Genomic DNA, 16,723 nt, shown 5'->3' on the forward strand with positions numbered 1-16,723 from the left:
ATAAAAGGCAACAGTACTTTTAAATCAAGTAAATATTAAAATGAAATTGTTTTAGAGAAATATTTTTCTGACTAAAAATGCTGTTAATATATTGAAAGCACAAAAAATGAGTAAGCATCTAATGCAAATTTCCAGAAAGAAAGATAATATTTCCCCAGAAGATGTTGGTCGTTTTTAAAAAAGATTAATGGGAAAAGTAAAAGTAGTAGTTAAAAAAAGTGAGAGGGAAGAAGCAGGAAGTTATCTATTTTATTTGACAAGTTGTTCATTTCTTGAACTTTCTTTGCATTGCTTTGTCATAATTTATCATAAATATTCCTCAAATTCTTTAAATTTTATGCTGCAGAATATTAAATTCCTCAACTTCTTTTGTTTTTCTGATCTAAATCACACCTTTATCTATATGCACTTATTTATTCAAAGACAAAACCTTCATGCCATTTTAAAATATGTCCTCCTGGACCCAATCCATCAATATGATTGATCTTTTTCTCTTTTGTGTAATTTATTTTATTCTCCTCGTTGGTGCTCTGATTTCCTTATCACACGTGTATTAAAAAAACCATATTTTACAATTCAAAACAAAAACTGTCTCTCATGGTGCTGAACTTTTTCTCTGCTTTTAATTGCCACAGAGAATTTCTATTAGTTATTTCCTTTCCATCACTTCTTATTATTTCTCAGGTTTTATCCCACAACAGTGAAGTCACAGTGGTTTCTCAAAAGTCATCAGTGACACCCTAATTGCTAAATGTAATATGTTACCTTAAACTTCAGTTGAATATTTTTGCCATTGATAATATGCTCTCATTTGAACATTCCACTTACCTTAACCAGTCAGGCTTTCATCCCCAACAGTCCACCAAAAGTACTATATTTAACTTTCTTTTTGCCAAATATAATAGTTTTTTTTAAAATTCCTATCATTGTTTGTTTATTGAGACACGGTCTGGTTCTGTTGTCCAGGCTGGAGTGTAGTGGTGCGATCAAGGACTCACTGCAGCCTCAACCTCCCAAGCTCAAGCGATCTTTCCACTTCCACCTTCCGGGTGATTGTGACTGCAGGCCACCAGGCCTAGCTAACTTTGGTATTTTTGTAGAGACAGGGTCTCTTCATATTGCCCAGGCTGGTCTCGAGCTCCTGGGCTCAAGCCTTCTGCCCGCCTCAGGCTCCCAAACTGCTGGCATTGGAGGTGCAAGCCACCACACCTGGCCAATTATAAGAGTTATTTTTTAGTCTCCCTCTTACTTGAATTATTCCTGATGCATTTACTCTCAATCTCCTGGTTATCTTTTCCTGTACAATGGATTTCTGAATGGTACTGAGTCCCATATTTATATCTCCAGCCAGTCTCTTACCAATGCCCCAAACTTATAGGAGTCTGTTGTACATATTCGAGTTTAATAGGCAATTTGAACTCAAGGCTACAAACTGAATTCTGATCCACTTTCCAAACAACTTTCCCCATATGTTTCCCATTTCACCTGATAATAATTACGTCCTGCTGCTAAGGCACATAAGGTCATCCTTAATGCTTTTCTTTTCATTGCATCATTTCTATTAATCATCAAATTCTGCATGTTTTACTTTTAAGACACATGCAGAATCTAGCCACTTTTCCCTATTCCTCCTGCTATCACCCAGATGCAGGCCATCCACATTTCTCAGGCGATTAACTCAGCCTCTTTAGTGATCCCCTACCTTCCTCGATTACCTCTTATATTATGTGAGTTATATCTCAGATACTGTAAAAGTAACCATTTTAAAGTACACATTTAGTGATTTTTAGGGTATTCCCAAAGTTACAGGAAAGATCAACACTATTTATATATAGAATGTTGCCATTACCTTAAAAGGAAACTACCCATTAGCATTCAATCCCAGCCTCCCCCTTTCCTAAGCTAAAATCATGGTCCTTATAATGTAACAAAAACACATATGTAATTTTATTCTTATTCACTTTTACATATCTTCTACCATTCTTTTTCTTGGTCAGGGCCCCAGTACATACTACAACCTCAGAGGTTCTGCTCTCCTTGCCATTTCAAAACATTTGCTCAAATCTCCTTTGAGTTTATATTATGCACCTGCATATACATGAACCCACGAGCCTTATGCTTCTTACTTAAAAGTCACTAGTTGTTGTCACTGCTTCCTACTAAAGCCAAAATGTAAGTTCTATCAGTACATGGATATTTGTCTTTTCTCAGGTGAACTGTGGAAAACAATACGTGATATATTTTCAGTTCACTTTGATCTTTTTTTTCTTTTTCACTTTCTTCTTTTTTTTTTTTTTAATAGGAAGTAACAAAGTCTTGCTCTGTTGCTCAGGCAGAAGTGGCAGGATCTCGGCTCACCACACAACCTCTGCCTCTTGGGTTCAGGCGATTTCCTGCCTCAGCCTCTCAGTAGCTGGGACCACAGGCGCCCACCACCCGACCTGACTACTTTTTTTTGGTAATTTTAGTAGAGATGGGGTTTTGCCATGTTGGCCAGGCTGGTCTCGAACTCCTGAGCTCAGGTGGTCCACCCACCTTGGCCCCACCAAAGTGTTTGGATTCACCCTGAGTCCACCGTGGCTGGCCTGATCTTTATTCTAAAAGGTTCACAGACTTAATTTCTGTAACAGGCTTACTATTCGGTCTTCTTATTAAACTAAGGAGACTAAAGCAAGAAAAGATTAAGTAATTTGACTTGATTCTTTATCCTGGTGGTTTTGTTATCAAAATAGAAAACTCTGTTTGCTTATATGTATGTATAACATGAACTAAAATGTAAGTTATATTCTTCACGTGTACGCTGAACAATTTATAATTTAATGTTGGTACTGCCAACTCCTTTCTAGATTCTGAACTTCACTTTCTTATTAAAAAAATGATTTAATATGGCCGGGCACGGTGGCTCACGCCTGAAATCCCAACACTTTAGGAGGCTGAGGCAGCAGGATCACGAGGTCAGGAGATGGAGACCATCCTGGCTAACATGGTGAAACCCTGTCTCTACTAAAAATACAAAAAAATTATCCCAGCATGGTGGCGGGCACCTGTAGTTCCAACTACTCAGGAGGCTGAGGCAGGAGAATGGTGTGAACCCGGGAGGCAGAGCTGGCAGTGAGCTGAGATCACACCACTGCACTCCAGCCTGGGCGACAGAGCAAGACTCTGTCTCAAAAAACAAAACAAACAAAAAACAACAAACAAAGACAAAACAAAAAAAGGTTTAATATTTAGGGGCATATTTACAGGCACTTGTTATAAGTGAAAAATTATCCAACTACATGGCCACTTCCTCCAGTTTTTCCTACATAGACTGGAGAAAGCATTCTTTCATACTCAATGCCAAATTTGAGTTTAGCTCTCACTGTTTTCCAGTTGTTCACTTCCCTGCCCCTTTATGTCACTGGGGCACATTCAGTACTTTTGTTTGTGTGTTTAACCTGCATATACATTCCTGTTAAGGCTGGTAGTGCACACAACTTTAACCAAGATTTAAACATTTTTTGGACTGAGAGATAACTCACATAGTATAACATTAGCCATTTTAAAGTACACACTTGCTGGGCGCGGTGGCTCACGTCTGTAGTCCCAGCACGTTGGGAGGCTGAGGCAGGCAGATCACGAGGTCTGCAGTTTGAGACCAGCCTGACCAACATGGTGAAATCCCGTCTGTACTAAAAATAAAAAAATTAGCTGGGCATGGTAATGTGCACCTGTAATCCCAGCTACTCAGGAGGCTGAGATAGGAGAATCACTTGAACCCTAAAGGCAGAGGTTGCAGTGAGCTGAGATTGCACCACTGCACTCCAGGCAGGGAGACAGAGTGTGAATCCGTCTAAAAAATAATAATAATAAAATAAAGTACACACTCGGTGATTTTCAAGGTATTCACAAAGTTGTACAAACATCACCACTACTTACATACAGAAGATTTTCATCACCTTAATGAGAAACTCTGTACCAGTAGCATTCTATACCAGCTTCCCCCTTTCCTAGAGCCCTTGGTATCCAATAAGCCATTTTCTGTCTCTGTGGATTTGCCTATTACAGACACTTAATATAAACAGACTCATACAATATGAGGCTGTTCGTGACTTACAGCCTTTTGTTGTAGATTATCTTCATGGAGCTGTGTATAACAATCACTGTAGAGGATAAAGATAATGGGCCAGGCACGGTGGCTCACGCCTGTAATCCCAGCACTTTGGGAGGCCGAGGCGGGTGGATCACGAGGTCAGGAGATAGAAATCATCCTGGCTAACACGGTGAAACCCCGTCTCTACTAAAAATACAAAAAATTAGCCGGGCGTGGTGGCAGGTGCCCGTAGTCCCAGCTACTCGGGAGGCTGAGGCAGGAGTATGGCGTGAACCTGGGAGGCAGAGCTTGCAGTGAGCCGAGATTGCACCACTGCACTCCAGCCTGGGCGACAGAGCAAGACTCTGGTTCAAAAAAAACAGAAAACAAAAAACAAACAAACAAAAAAACAAGAAGAAGATAAAGATAATGCCTCTTTCTAAGGCAGAAGTTAAGCAGGTTTGCTGTTACCTCCCTTTAAAAGGCTGGGGTTTCCTAAACTCGAGACTTCTATAACTGGCTTGCTATTCTGTCCGATTTTTAAGCCGAGCATACTGAGGCAAGAAAGTTTAAGTAATTTGTCCAAATTCTTTATCTTGGTGGTTTTATTATAGAATATGTGGATTTGCACCAATTATATCAGATATATGGTGAGTGAATGTATGATGCAAACCCACTGCAAGGGTAGCATCAACCTAGGCCCACCTCCGCATCTGGAGTTGATGGAAACATTTATATTGTGAATAATGATACTAGTAACATTCATATACAAATGTTCACAATTATATCTTAATTTTAGGAACATATGGTGAATGTATGTCCAATCTTTTGAGAAACTACCAGACTGTTTTCTAAAGAAGCAACCTCACTTTATGTTCCCACTAGCAATTGGATGAGGTTCCCAATTTTTCCATATATTCACCAACATCTGTTATTTCTTTCTGATTACACTCCATTCTATTCAATATATCTCATTGTGGTTTGAGATTCATTGTATCTCATTGTGGTTTGATTTTCATTTTTCTGATAGCTAATTATCATTTCCTATGCTTAGCTCTAGATATGATGTGACAATATTTTTCTCCCATAGTGTCATTTTACTTCATAATCTCTTTGAAGCACAGAAGTTTAATTTCAATGAAGTTCAATTTAATTGATGTTTATTATTTGTGTTTTTGGTTACATATTGAAGAAACGTTTGCCTAATCTAAGGTCACAAAGATTAACGTCTACCTTTTTTCTAGAGTTTTATTTTATTGTGTTCAGCTCCTGAATTTAGGTTTTTGATACATTTTGAGATAACTGTGGTAAAAGACAGGGTTCCAACTTCACGTGAATATCTAGTTGTCTCAGCTCCATTTCTTGAGATTTTGACTATGTTTCCCCATTTACTTATCTTGGTACCTTTGTTGGAAATCAATTGCACACAGGTGGGAAGGCTTCTTTCTGAACTCTCAATTCTATTTCATTGGTGTATTGTGTCAGTACCACACTATCTTTACTGCAGCTTTGTGGTAAATTTTGAATGGAAAGTGTATTGTTTTGGCTATTCTGCATCCTATGAAAGTCCATAAGAATAGTAGAATTGCCATAGCTATTTTTATAAAGAAGCCACCTGGGATTTGGTAGAGACTTAATTGAAACTGTAGGTCAATTTTGCAGTGTTGTCACTTAATGTTATCTTCCAATCCATGAATATTGGATATCTTTCCATTTATTTCAATTTTCTTTAATGTCTTTCAACAATATTTTAGAGTTATTAGATTATAATGTTTGCACATTTGTTAAATTCATTCCTAAGTATTTTATTCTCTTGTTATCTTTGTGAAATGTTTTTCTTAATCTCATTTTATTTTTGGATTGCTCTTTGTTACTGTTTAGGTATATAATTGACTTTTGTATACTGATCTTGTTATCTGCAATTCTGCTGGACTTAATTATTAGTTCTGATTTATCAGAATTTTTTGTATACAGGATCATGTCATCTGCAAACAGAGGTAGATTCACTTTTTTCCTTTCCAATTTAGATGGCTTTTTTTTTTTTAATTTTCTTGCCCAATTGCCCCTCATCAAAATCAAACTCCCAGTAAAATGTCAAAGAGAAGTGGCAGCAGTGGACATCCTAGCCTTATTCTGGATCATGAGGAAAATGCATTCAGGTTTTTGCATTAAGTTTCATGTTAGATTTGGGATTTGTGTAGATGCCTTTTTTCAGGCTGAGGTATTTTCTTTCTATTCCCACCTAGTTGAGTGCTTTTATCGTAGAAAGGTGTTGGATTTTATAAAATATTTTACCACATCTGTTGAGATTGTCATATGGTTTGGGTTCCTTAATTGTATCAGCATTGCATAGCTGATTCTTGAATATTAAGCTAACCTTGCATTCCTGAGATAAATCCTACTTGGTTATGAAATGTACCTCTTCTCATATATTGCTGGATTTGATTTGCTAGTATTTCCTTGGGAATTTTTGTCTGTATTCATGAAATATATTTGTCTGTAACATTCTTTTCTTCTACAGGCTTTCTCTAGTTTTGTTATCAGAGTACTACTTGCCTCAGAATGAGCTGGAAAGTCTGTTAATTTTATGTTGGTTACATTTAACCATAAAATCAGATCTATATGAAATTATCTATCTAAAACTTGTTGAGATCACATTTTTGAACCAAGTAAATCATCATTAAAAAAGAATGCTTTCTTGGTAAGTAGAAGGTATATAGTGGTTAAGACACATATTTACTTTTTAAGAGTGAAGGTAGCAACATTTATATACATATAAAAGGATTGTTAATCGTTAATTGCAAAGTATTCCTATTAACAACTAAATGTCTGTATACTCATCAGTCTAGATGATTGATATATTAATCACCTCTCACTACAATTGTGATTTGTCAATATAAATAAATATCCATCAAATTTAATTCTGGCATATATTGTGACAATGCTACTGAGGCATTTAAATTTGTGACTGTTACATATCTTTAAAATTTTTTCACATTTTGATATTTCATATTTTGCCTGTCACCTCTTCTGTTATCTATTATTGTCCCTCCTTATTGCTTGCATTTTTTCTAAAATTCTCTTCTGTCTTATACAATTGTAGTGGCCTATCTTTTTAAATAAATATTTGTTTTCTCTACACCTTTGTTTTAATATTTCAGTGTGATTATTCCCAAGTAAAAGCATATTTTCTCAATCCAGTGTTAGAGTATTTAATATTTTAACACATAATTTGGAAGCATTTACATCTAATATGATTACTCTCTTATCTACATAATATCTGATTAGATATCTTTTTATTTAGCCAAGATTTTCTGTCTCTGCCTTTGCCGCCTCTCTTTCAGCCTGTTGTTCAATCCCTCTCCCTACCCTGAACCTTTTTTTCTAATTGTATTATTTTTCTTGCAGAAATTTATTTTTTCCTGCTTTTGACATTAATTACCATATTTTTACTTTCTGTAGTTATTCATTTTTTTGAAAAAATATTCATTTTTCCTGGTTTTGACATTAACTACCATATTTCTACACTTTCTGTAGCTAATCAAAAGGACCCAGTTAGTTGACATTTTTTTCCTAAAAATGTAAAATGTATTTCTAGCCCCCACAAAAAAAACCCACACAAATTCCTACGTACCATTTTAATTTTGATATTTGTTTTTGTCCCTGCTAAAAAATAAAAATAATAGGTTTTATACTTCTTTTCCTTTGGCTTTCACTAAGTCTTTAATATTTGCTTAATCTTTGTGAGTTGAAAAATGTATTTTTATTAAATGACAACTTATGTGGAATAATATCCAGTGTAGAATTTATTTTCATATTCTGCCTTTTGGCCCTTCTATACATGTTTTCCTTCTGGTGTATCTTGTAATTTAATATGAAAGTTGTCTACTCTGAGCTCAATTTTTATTAACTTATCTTTCATGTATGGTCATCAGATATAACATGGAATTCCCAGTTGCATTTTCATTTTAAATAAACAATAAATAGCATTTTAGTATAATTATATTCTCAATATTGCAAGGAAGAGACTCATACCAAAAATAAATTATATGTTGTTTGTCAGCAAACTATCAAATTTCAAAATGAAATGTGACATTTACATTTATGTATTTTCCCCCACAACTGGCAAACTTACTTTCAGATCCACTTAGAAAATTACTTATTCTTGCTATATTTGTGCTGAATCTACTATACAAGAAACAAAGAAACAAAAATTTGTTTGACTTTTTAGTATATGGTTCATTTTTCAATGAGGTATAATTCTCTATTTAAAAAATTTATTTTTGTCCTCCTACTCACCTGTTTTGCCTTTAGATTCCATTTATTCATCTCAGAGAACACCAAAACCTACTTATTATGAAGAATCTTTAAATTCAACTTTTTATCCTTGAGTGTTCCCCTTAGTGTGTCTTTTTTGGCTGTTTCTTAGGGCATCGAACGTCCACCAATCAATCAGTTTCTGCTTTTGAGGTAGTTATATCTTGTACGTAATATAAAAAAATCTGACCTCAGTCTTGAATATCACATAGGATGGAGGTTGAGATATGAACTTTCCCCTCATGGCTTTGAATAAAAACCTCATTCTGTGTTAGATCCTAGTATCTGTGGTCAATGGCTTTCTATATTGGCTCAAATATTCCAGCTAAATGTCTAAACAACACTTTCTTTAACAAATTATTTAGGCAGGAAGCCCAACCCCACTGGACTCAGAAATGGTCTCTTCCCTGGGACTATATCCACATTTACTCCTCAGCTGACTATTTCAATGAACTATCCAGTTTCTCCCAAATTAGTGATATTGGAGTTCAAATCTCACAGATGTTTTCTTCCTTGACAGCCATTTTTATTTTTTTAAAAAGAATATTATATTACACTTTTAATCTTTGGTTTTCATAATATTTGGTTTTGCAACTGCTCACATTGCCCCAGAGAACTAGAAACAAGTGCTTGATTTCAATTGAATTATTTGTTACTTAACAAATAAAACCTATGAAAAGCCATTATTACTATATCCCTTCTGCAGTTGAAAAAGAACATATTTTTGGTAATATTTTCTGGAAGCACTGCCAACTTTATTTTTTTTCCAAAGTGTATGGCAGGTATTTCATCTGTTCTTCATTGACCTATATTATTTATATGCTATAAATCATTGGCTTTTTCACATATATTATAAAACTTCTTCGAGATTAATTTTGGTGAAAAGTTTATTCTATAAAATCACTTTATTATAGGTAAATCATATCATTTCATTCTCTGCAATCATACCTCCCCATGTTTTGCTTTATGAGATTTGGTTTGCTTTGTACTTTAAAGCCTTCCTCAAACTTTGACTTCCTAGGACTTCCAGGTACAATGCAACACCCCAGTGTTTCCTCTGAACAACTAAAACACCACGGACATAATGACAAGAAACAAAGACAGACTCTGAAAGGTCTTGTCTAGGGATTTCAGGACTTGAAGAGTGATACTATGGTAAAGATACTGGGTTTTCTTATTGCCTTCCATGTATCCCACATAATGGACTATAGAAGTTTCCAATTCTGAATCTCCAATAGGCACAGACAAAAAGAGCTTCAAGAAAATCCTGTTCTCTCCCAGCCCAAGGACCAGGAGAGGATAACCTAACTACAAACAACTACACAAAACCGTTCTATGGAGAATAACCAAACTACTCCAGACGAACACCACAGAAAAAAAACTACTACTTCAGTTTCTCTGCAGCCATGTACAGAGACAAGCTTCTCCCAGGTCAGTGATGCTCTGATTCCCTCTAAAGTCAGAGGAGGCAGCTAATCTTCTATTTCCCAACCAGCTAAAACAGAGGACAGCATTCCGATTCCAATTCCCTAACCAGTGTCAGCAGAGTCCAATAGCAAGCTGAGCACCCAGGTCCACCCAACAACAATAGTGGTTAAAGAGCCAGATCTAAGTAGAGATGATTGCAATGTGCTTCTTGACTGCTCTTTCCACTACCCTACCCTATTCTGTCAGTGGGCTCCACTGGGGAGTTAAGCATCTACCACCACCCAACCCCCTATCCTCTGAACAGTTGAAATGAATCTAAACTAGTCAGCAATCTGCTATTTCCCTATGCTACAGGTCAGGAGGACCCCAAATTTGCAACAGAATCATCCACAACTGCTCCAAAAAATGTGATATGCTCTGATATACATTAAAAAAAAACAGGTATGGGCTGGCTCTGTATGCTGAAACATATAAAACACTGGTGAAAGAAATCAAAGCAGTAATAAAGAAGGATACATTGTGTTAATGGATTGGAAGACTCAATATGTTGTGTTAATCTTCCCCAGCTTGATCTATATATTTGATGCAATTCCTATCAAAATCTCGAAAAGGATTTTTTGAGATAGAGCAAACTTACATCCTTGGATAGCTAAGACAATTTTGAAAAAGAAGTATATAATGGGAGGAATCTATCAACAATGTTTTAAAGACTGATTACACAGCCAAAGTAATCATGACAGTATGGTATTTGCCTAGGGATAGATTCATAAAAAATGTAGAAGAGAAAGCCCAGAAATAGAGTCACACTGGTTTGGATATGATGCAATATGTCACAAAGCTGGCAAACACAAATCAGTGGAGGAAAAATAGCCTTTTAACAAATTGTGCTAGGGCAAGTGGACATCCATAGGTTAAGGAAAAATAGCCTTAACATAAAACTCACCCTACAGAAATTAATGCAAAATGGTTCATGAACTTCAATGCAATCTGAAATTCTAACACTTTTTAGGACACTTTAAAAAATAATAAAGAAAATTCAAACCTCTTAGGCGTGGCAAAGAGTTATTGGATTTGATACCAAAAATACAAGCCATGAAAAAAATCTGATAAATTAGATCAAATCAAAACTTAAAACTTCTGCTCTGTGAAATAACTTATGAAGAGACTAGAAAGCCAATGTGCAGATGGAAGAAAGCATATATGAAATGTGTACCCAATTACTATACCTAGGTAGAAATTAATTAGCTAGTGAACAAAGGGTACAAAGACATTTCATTAAGAAGGATATAAACATGGGAAATAAATGCACAAAAAGTCACTGAACATTACTAGCTACATCACTGCATCTATTAAAACACCTACAATTTTAACAAGTAATGACAACACCAAATGCTGGTGAAGATGTAGAAATAACAAGCCACTCATGCATTGTTAGGTGGCATGTAAAACGGTAGGGTCAGTCCAAAACTGTTTGCCATGCAGCTGTCAGACAACCTTGCAACTCAGTGCAGTTATCCTAGAGAAAATAAAACTTACGCAAAAAAACCGTACATGAAGGTATAAGGCAACTCAACTAAGAACATCCCTTGTGTTCTTCAATTGTGAATGTTCAAACAAGCTGTGGTACATTTATACCATGGGTTGCTACTCAGCAATAAAAATGAAATAGACTATTAGCATGTATAATTGGAAGAATCCCAGGGAGTTAAACTGAGTGAGGAGTCTTGGCAGGGAAGTGTTCCTCCTGTTTCTGCCACACTATGCAACACAGGGAGATGGAAACAGATCTACTGACAAGTAAAATGACATGAATGTTCATACTCCTTTTGCTGGATTCCTTCATATTTAACATGGACCTGGGTGCTGCAGCTTCTCAACTGGTCTCTGGAGCTCTCACAAAGGTATTGTGGTCCAAATATTGTTATTAATTCACTGACTCTGTGAAGGCATGAAGGCCTGACACTTCCTAGTACGCCATCTTGTTGACATCCCTCTCCAGTACATAATACAGAGACCATTCTTTCATTCAATCACTTACTATGCTTACTTAACAAAAAAAAGTTGCATTATATCTAAGAAATGACAGAGTAATCAGGAAAGAATTGTGATGACAGGTAAATAATATATTCATTTTTTAAAAAAGATTTGATGTTACCCCTGAAATGTCATGCACAGTTATAGATGAGAAAGCAAACCTAACAGATGCTAGAAATAGGATGACTGTTTCACAATCTCTTGTAAGTTATAACTCCTTCATGAATACCCCTCTTTTGTGATAGAATACCCTTTTTCCCATTTGAAAACTAAAACACAAACTATTATCATCCATAAAACAATTATGACTAAGACAAATAAGATATATGACTGACATAGATTTCAAGTAAATGGAAATATTATACAAAGATGTTAGAGTTAAGTCTCAACTCTGATGTTATCTGATGCTCAAGTTTAAGACTAATAATATTAAGCAATATCTTCATGTTTAAGAGTCACAAATCAGACTTTCAACCCACAATTTAAAAATAAAATGTAATTTTCTATGATAGCATTGACCTTAACTGAAAAAATGTATATATCAAAGCTGTTAAGCAACTTTGCTTGCTTTCCTTCTAGAAAGCTCTATTATGACAGTACAGCCAAACTTAAGAAAAATATCAATAGAAAGAATACTTAAAATAATTCTAACAGATTATCTTAAGAGTACTATAGAAGATAAACAAAGCATCTCAAAAATCAGGAGCCTAATTATAAGGAGTATTTTTATTGGTTACTGTGTTTCAAGTACCTGGAAACAGCTGCAACTTTGTACACAAAGTGAATTTGCTTTCCAGGTATATTGGCAATAAACAGGTACAACTGATGAGAATTTTTTTTCATTTGTTGAACAGTAATACTCAGCAAGATTTGGAAGGTAAAAAAATAAACACAGCAGAAATTTTTTTTACCTTATTTTTTCTCGCCTCCTTGATGCTAATACAAGAGACAGTGGGAGGGAGTTTCACTGATACGTTCTGCATCAGAATTTAGAATTTCAAAAGATTTTGTTACAAGAATAATCAGAAGAATTAGATTCTAACTCTGTAGGCAGCAGGTATCTAGGAAACCTCGTGCTTCAATTTCGTATAAATTGAATTTACACTACATCTTTAAATTTTTTGGACTTCAATATGATTATTTTATGTGAATTTCAGTTCAAACAAACCATGCTATAGCTGTTACATGCAGTTACAGTTTAGTTTTATAACATACTCGTTCTGGGCATTTATTTTTATTATTTTTTGCCACCTAATAAGAAATTTTAAAATCACTATTAAAAACTTTAATAAATACATGACATTCTTACTGTATCTACAAATTAATTTATCAAATGGCTGTGATAGGTGCCACAAAGATATAATAGATCTTATAAAATGACAAAAACTGAAAATGGCAATTTTGTATGTTAATTTTAGACTTTTTTCTTTAATCAAATCTTTGAAAAATGCGATTGACTGTTGAAATAATAAAATATTGTGGTTATATAATTTTAAAAATGCATGTAGCACAGAGGCTGAGAGGGGAGAACGGTACATGTTGTTTTAGTGTTTTAACATTGTCCATAGAGAAGTGTAATACCTCTTCAAGGTAGGTTGTGGTAAATTTGAGATGTACACTACAAACCTCAAAGCAAGAACTAAAGTAACAGTAACAGCTAAGAAACCAACAAAGGCCATAATAGGAAATTCAAAAAAAAAATAAATAATAGAAAAGAAGACAGATAAGAGAAAATGGAACAAGTAACACATGGAGAAAACAGAAAGCTACATCAATCAGCACATTAACTGTAAATGGCTTATATACCACAACTAAAAGGTAAAGCCTATAAGAGAAATAAAAATAGTAAAATCCAGTTATATGTTGTCTCCTGGAAACACATATTTGACATAAAGACACAATTACTACGGAAGAGATGGAATAAAGCTGTGCACTACTAACCCTAGTGATAAGACCGCTGGAATGGCTATATTAATATCAGACAAAGTAGAGCAAAAAAAATGGAAAATATCAACTGATGCTCAAGTTGTTCTGGTTAGCAGTACAAACTCTGGAACCAGACTTTCTGAGTTACAATACTGTCACTTCTATTTTTTTCTTTTAACTATAAAATAAATGTCCACATTGCTAACAAGCATATTAACTAGCTTATTATGCTTGCTTCCTTTGCTTTTGGTTGTGGTGGGTATTTATTTGTTTATTTTTTAAGACATGATCTGCCCTTGTCACCCAGGTTGGAGTGCAGTGGCGTGACCTAGACTCACTGAAGCCTCAACCTCCAGGACTCAAATGATCCTCCTGCCTTAGCCTCCCAAGTAGCTGGGACCACAGGTGCATGCCACCATGTACACTAATTTTTGTGTTTTTTAAGGAGACGGGGTTTGACCATCTTCCTGGTCTCAAACTCATGAGCTAAAGTGATCCACCTGCCTCAGCCTTCCAGTGTTGGGATTACAAGCATGAGCTACCACACTGCCAGAATCCTGTCATTTCCTTGAATTGCAAAATTAAAACCTCATAAGCTACAGTTTCCACATCTGTACAATAATAACATCATTAGAATCTTCCTGGGGAGATAGCAGCGTAGAGAAAATAATACATCGGCAGCAGGAAGAAGAGTTCGTGGTACACAGTGAAGTTTGGAAAGGTGTTCCTATTGATATCTCTATAATCATGACCACCATCATCATTTCTTAGAAACACAGAATTGACAGGACTCACTGATTAAGAGTATTTGACAGTGAAATATGAGAGAAGAGATTGCCTTGGTCAATTCTTGAGTATCCATCTGGTAGAGCTTGGAAAAGTGGTGGAAGCAGAATTTTTGGGAAAAACATTTAAAATAAACTTAAACACCTTACTTTTGATCTGTGTGATGTACAGAACTGGTGATGAACAGGGCAACCTTGTCACTTTAAAATATATCTGATTGCCAATTTGCAGCATCACAAGACTAGTAAACATTTACTGTGAAACATTCAGAAAATACAAATTACCAAAAGAATAGAGTTTACCTATTGCTTAGTTTTCTCCAGCAATGGAGAGATCAATAATAATAAATCTCACACCAATTCAAAATATGAAACTTTAGGGTACTCAAGTACTAAAAGGTTTTTTTTTTTAATGTAAACAAACTCACAGGTAACAGTGTCCAAAGTAGAACATTAGAAATGAGAGATTCTTGATGTAACAACAGGTCCAGGTGATGATAATTCAAGGCTGCTGAAACAAGTGAATGAAATCTTGAAGGGATCTTAATGATGAGAACTAATTCTTGCTTGTTGGAGTGATGAGACAAATAGTCCAAAAATTAAAAAACGAAACAAAACAACAACAACAACAAAATAATTTGTTGCTTGCAAATAGGCCCTAGAAGCAATATGAAACAGTCTTCAAATGAACAGATGAGAAAAATCGCATCTGACCTAATTAATTCAATGTCACAAAAAGAGAGACAATGTGTTATTTAAAGGGATGAGACAGAAAAAACACTCTTGTAAATAAAGAGAGAAGAGTACAATGAAGTACCCATTTCCACCTACGAGGAACGGGCATGTAAGAAAATACGGGAGTCATGTGCAGATGATATAATTACTTATCTAGAGACACCATAAAAATGTTTTTTCCCCAAATAATGTCCATTAGGGATAAAATTTTAAGAAAGAAAGGATGTTACTTTTAAAGACAATTGTTAAATACCTAGTAAATAGAGTAAGTGAGTAAGAAAAGCAGAAAGAAAATAAGTTGCAGCTACCAGATACCCACAAAAAGAAAGAAAAGGGAAAAAGAAGGAATGGAGGGAGAGAGCACAAATGGAAAGAAAAAGGGTGGGAAGGAGGAGGGAGAGTAGAGAGAGAAATTACAGAAGTAGGCGAGGGGTATAAAGGAAAGCATGGAAAGACAACTGCAGAGACATCAGAGTTTCTGGGCCTCAGGATAGGGGAAAAATACATCCAACATTATAAGAAATATATCCCACTCTCTCCCCAGCAATCCATACATCGAATATGATATCAATGCAGATTGCACCTTTCTGGCTGCCCCAACCACTTCCTTCTCCTTTGGACTCACAGAAGGACCTCTATAATTTATTTCTGGAAAACACTTATGAAAATACGCACATATGAAAAGGGCCACAGAGTTTAGAAATGGGTCTTCCAGAGTCTAAAATTCAAGGTCGAAAGTGAAAGTAAAGTCACTGAACAATAGAATTTAGGCATGTGTTTGTGATTAAGTGAACTTGTTTCTTGTACTCACATAGCCAGTGCCTCACTGCATCTGAATAACAAAGAATATGGTAGATTTCTGCCCCTTTGAGATTTCACTTAAATACGAAGCACTTTCTCCTTCTGATGTTTAAAAACATGCTGAAATTTGTAATATATTAGTAACAACCACTGTCCCACCCAAATGCTAAGCAGCTGCTTCTCTTCTCTGAAAATCAGAATCAAGAGAGGGAGTTTCTAGGCTCAAGACTCGGGAAAAGCCACCCCTGATATCCAGAGATTTATGTTAAGATCCCCAGCTGAGACAGGCAGAGGTCAAGGTAGGCTGAAGTAGCTGATTTGAGATGGTCGAGGGCTGCTCCTACTTACCTTTCCTATTTGCCACCCTCACAGTTTTGAAACTCGTTCAAAAAGTAAATGCTTTTGTTCACCTCTTTAACAGCACCATTTCTGGTCTCGTTTTCAATACTACGTCCTTTGCTTTGCAGGTAAAATTGCTTATTTTCTTGCCTTTTTATGACTAAAGTAGGCTTGCAGTTTGGAGTCAGGTGACTGCACTAGCTGAGTCATCTTCCCTTGAAAACACCAAGGCATTCTTCCTCCCTACACAGTCACACATCTTAGCTCCCCAAAACGCTCAGCCACA

General features: G+C 35.6%; 1 protein-coding gene across 2 annotated transcripts in view; it reads right to left on the bottom strand.

Annotated features, from left to right (window-relative positions):
* XKR3 (XK related 3) overlaps positions 1 to 12,855 on the bottom strand; it is a 38,575-nt gene extending 25,720 nt beyond the window's left edge. For both annotated transcript variants that reach the window (XM_055105551.2, XM_055105552.3), the window contains exon 1: positions 12,763 to 12,855. The gene's annotated coding sequence lies outside the window, so the exon portion shown is untranslated. The remainder of the gene's footprint in view (positions 1 to 12,762) is intronic.
* Between the last annotated feature and the right edge of the window lie 3,868 nt (positions 12,856 to 16,723).

This window comes from Pan paniscus, chromosome 23 (genome assembly GCF_029289425.2).
Source record: "Pan paniscus chromosome 23, NHGRI_mPanPan1-v2.0_pri, whole genome shotgun sequence".
In the NCBI taxonomy this organism is placed as follows: domain Eukaryota; kingdom Metazoa; phylum Chordata; class Mammalia; order Primates; family Hominidae; genus Pan; species Pan paniscus.